The 3,876-nt window shown below is 47.3% G+C and overlaps 1 protein-coding gene across 5 annotated transcripts in view; it reads right to left on the bottom strand.

Moving 5' to 3' along the window:
- ankrd6b (ankyrin repeat domain 6b) overlaps positions 1-3,865 on the bottom strand; it is a 38,011-nt gene extending 34,146 nt beyond the window's left edge. Inside the window, exon 1 of one of the 5 annotated variants that reach the window (XM_035617453.2) lies at positions 3,713-3,865. The gene's annotated coding sequence lies outside the window, so the exon portion shown is untranslated. The remainder of the gene's footprint in view (positions 1-3,712) is intronic. The other 4 variants (XM_047328697.1, XM_035617452.2, XM_035617458.2 and 1 more) reach the window with 4 other exon arrangements.
- Positions 3,866-3,876: the final 11 nt, after the last annotated feature.

Genomic DNA, 3,876 nt, shown 5'->3' on the forward strand with positions numbered 1-3,876 from the left:
CACTCACAAAGCCTAATGGCAATTAGCTGATCTCAACAGCCGTATTTGCGCCATCTCACCATCTGACGGACAAATCTAATAATCACCTCTCTCGTACAGTGTCTTGTTTCTGGATCCTGTACAACGTGCCCCCCCCCGCCCTGTGGCCCATTAAAACGTATTATATGCCCATTATACACATGGTGTCCTCTGACCTCGTCAGCACTGTGCCGTGCTAATCATCTCCCCCGGGACTCGAGCAGATGGACACATGGATGTAAGGTTGTTGTTCTTACTCCAACTGTGTGGATGAGCGCACAACCACTGCAAGGCTGCATTACATGTCACTGAGCTCTGGTGGAAAGTGCATTTTTTTTAACAACATGGCGAGTTTTCAACATTTTGTTTTCTCTGCAAGTGTAATAAGAGTAAACATGAAACATTAAGCGGGGCTTCTTAGCCTGTGAGGAAAAGTCATATAATGTCTCGCGGAGGAGCTTTGTTAAGTCTGACAAAGAAACCCTGATGACAACATCATTGGGGTTAAAGGTCAACTGTGGAGTTATTTTTTCCACTATATTTACATTTGCTGTTCGTGGGGTTATTGTTGTTGTTTTTTTGCAGTGATGCAACAAAGTACTTGATTTGTCAAGTTTTAATTTGCCCGATTAGCCATAAACGGGCAGGCTTCTTTAATCCATAAATAGCTCTTCTAATTATTTTCCAGAATATGTACTATATACAATATACATCAACATTTCTGTTTAGTATAACAATAATATCATATAACAATACATATCATATGATTGGAGGATTTTACCCATATCTCCCACCCCTGGCCCTGTGGTTCCCAAACATTTCATCTCATCATCCACCAAAACCAAGCTCTAGAATTTGTTACAGGTTTTGTTTCTGCAGACTGTCCACTTTTGTCAAGATACACAAGCCAAGTACAAGCACAACTGCTCATTCATGCAAATATCCAATCGGACAATCCTGTGGCGCAGTGCAATGCAGTGCCGATTCAGGTGAGGAGCTTCAGTTATTGCTCACATCAAACATCAGAATGGGCGAAGAAAAAATGTGATCTCAGTGACTTTGAATGTGGTGTCCGAACCTGCTGATCTCTCTGTCTTAGAATGCAGCAAAAAATACAAGAACAAAAACATCCAGTGAGCAGTGGTTATGTGGACAGAAACATCTTGTTGATGAGAGAGGTTAGGAAGAAAGAAAGGTGACAGTTAACATTCTTTTCAAAGCATCTCAGAATGAACAACTAGTCCAACCTTGGGGACGATGGTTCTACAACAGCAGAGACCACGACAGGTTCCACTCCTGTCAGCAAAGAACAGAAACCTGAGGCCGCAGTGACACAGACTCAGCAACTCTGGACACTTGAAGACTGAAAAATGAAGCCTGGTCTGAGGAATCGGAATTTCTCCTGAGGGCAGAAGAGAATCAGAATTTGACCTCAACAGCATGAACCCGGAGATGTTCTTGCTGTCGTCTCAATGTAAACCCATTCTCTGATATTTTCCGAAACTTTCACTGGGGGAAAAGTCCACAGCCACATTTGCAGGCGTTCTCACATACAGCCCCTCCGGAAAAGTTCAGGAAAATGTCCGCACTTTAGTGAAAGCAGCTTAAGTTCAGTGAATCCAGCGACCTCCCAAGTCACCAGATGCGAAGCCAGTAGAACCTTTGGGATGTGGTAGAACAGGAGATTGGCAGCATGAAAGTTCAGCGGACTAATCTGCAAAGATGATGTGATGCAGTCATGTCAACATGAAGCAGAATCTCAAATACATCCTGCACCACCTCGACTCCCCAGGGACGTATGCCAGGATCCTGTTTGTGGACTTCAGCTCGGCGCTCAACACCATCATCCCTGATCTCCTACATCAGCAGCTCACCCAGTTCTCAGTGCCTGCCACCACCTGTCAGTGGATCATCAGCTTCCTGATTGACAGGCAGCAGCATGTCAGACTGGGGAACATGTCATCCAAAACCCAGTCCATCAGCACTGGCGCCCCACAGGGGTGTGTCCTCTCCCCGCTGCTCGTCTCCCTCTACACTAATGACTGCACCTCAAAGAACCCGTCTGTAAAACTCCTGAAGTTTGCAGATGACGCCAACGTCATTGGTTTGGATGGTGATGAGTCTGCTTACAGACAGGAAGTGGAACAGCTGGTCCAATGGTGCAGTCAGAACCACCTGGAGTTAAACCCCAAGAAGACTGTGGAGATGACAGTGGACTTTAGGCGAAGGAAGTGAGGCTGTTTTGAGGGCAAAGCGAGGACCTACCCAGTGTTAGCATGGTGTTCCTAATAAAGTGCTTGGTGAGCGTTATGTTATAGGTGTCAGAAAACTGAAAGTGAAAGCTCAAACTTTGCATTTTCTCACTACAGGTGCACCTCTGTAGAAGGAAGTCAACCTAAAAGGAAGCGCCCCCCCCCCCCCCGTCCCCAGGGTCTGGACCATGACTTCACCCTGACGACACCAAGGCCAAACGAACAAATCCTACGCCTCTCCTGCCCTCCGGGTCTTAAGTAGCTGCACTCATGTATGGTCATTATCGCACATTACTGACGAGCCTTTCTTAATAAGCTCATATCCTGAACTGCTAAACACCCTCAACGTGAACCCTCAGCATCTTAAATATTGAGGTTAAGCCTGAGGCCCCAGTTCCTCGCTTGCGGGGAGGGCTTTCACTCTGTGCCTACTTTATTTCACATTTTCTGGGTATTATTTTTCCAGGGCGGCTGTTGCCTCATTCGCATCACATACAGCTCAGGCTATTGCACAAAAACACACATTTTTTTCAAACGGCTTAATTCGATAATACTTTGCGACATCTACTCTCACACTCCAGGGCACTTTGAATAGTGACGCATTCAGTTGGAACGTTTAATGAATAGTTTGTTGTGCCACAGCAGTGACTCCCCCAAGGTGGAATTACAGTGAATATAACAGATCTGTTAATCGATTATTCACTAAATTAATCGTCAACTTTTTTGACAATCGGTTACGAGTAGTTTTTTTATGAAAAAGAAAGGAAATATTCTATGATTTCAGCTTCTTAAATGTAAATAGTTTCTGGTTTATTTGCTCCTCCCTGACAGTAAACTAAATATGTTTGGGGGGGGGGGAATAGTTTTCACCATTTTGTGACATTTGGAGCAAACAACTAATCGATTAATCGACAGAGGAATCGATTATGAAAATAATCGCCAGCTGCAGCCCTGGATTATAATAAGAGGGAATATCTCGGATAGTGGGCAGCGCAGGACACGAGTGCGGGAGATTTCAACTTTAATATTAATTTATTTGTATTTTCTAAACGTCACGTGTTGCACAACAACGCAGTGAGTTTCTGCCCATCGCGTCGTTAGCGGAAAGTCAGTCGAAGTCTCCATTCCGCCTCGGTGAGGCGCGAGTCGGGACATTTAAAGGGACCGAGGCGCGACTCAAACAGCGGACGCTGTCACATAAAGGATGACACTGGTGACGAACGTCGCGCCGAGCTCTCCGGAGTAAACCTGCGCCAACGCGACACGAGCAGTGGAGCGGAGCTGCGTCGCTTCGTCCGTTTGGCCGCGCGGTCGGTCCGAGTCGCGGCGGCGGCGCTGTCGCCTCGCCGCCGCCGCCCCCGGAGTGCGCAGCTCCCCGAAAAAAAACAGCCGCCATGTCAACGACCACGCTTCGAGTTGAATGAAAACAAAGCGAGGCTCACCTCGGAAACAGAAGCAGCCGACTCGGACCGACGTCCGGCGGCGGGCGTGTTGAGTCGGCGGGTGAAGTCCCTCAGGCCCGCGGAGCGCCCGCTGTTCGTCGGGGAGTGAGGAAACTGCGAAGTGAGAGCGCACACACGATCTTTGCTTCGCCTGCTGCTGCCGC

Source organism: Scophthalmus maximus, chromosome 18 (assembly GCF_022379125.1).
Source record: "Scophthalmus maximus strain ysfricsl-2021 chromosome 18, ASM2237912v1, whole genome shotgun sequence".
NCBI lineage: Eukaryota > Metazoa > Chordata > Actinopteri > Pleuronectiformes > Scophthalmidae > Scophthalmus > Scophthalmus maximus.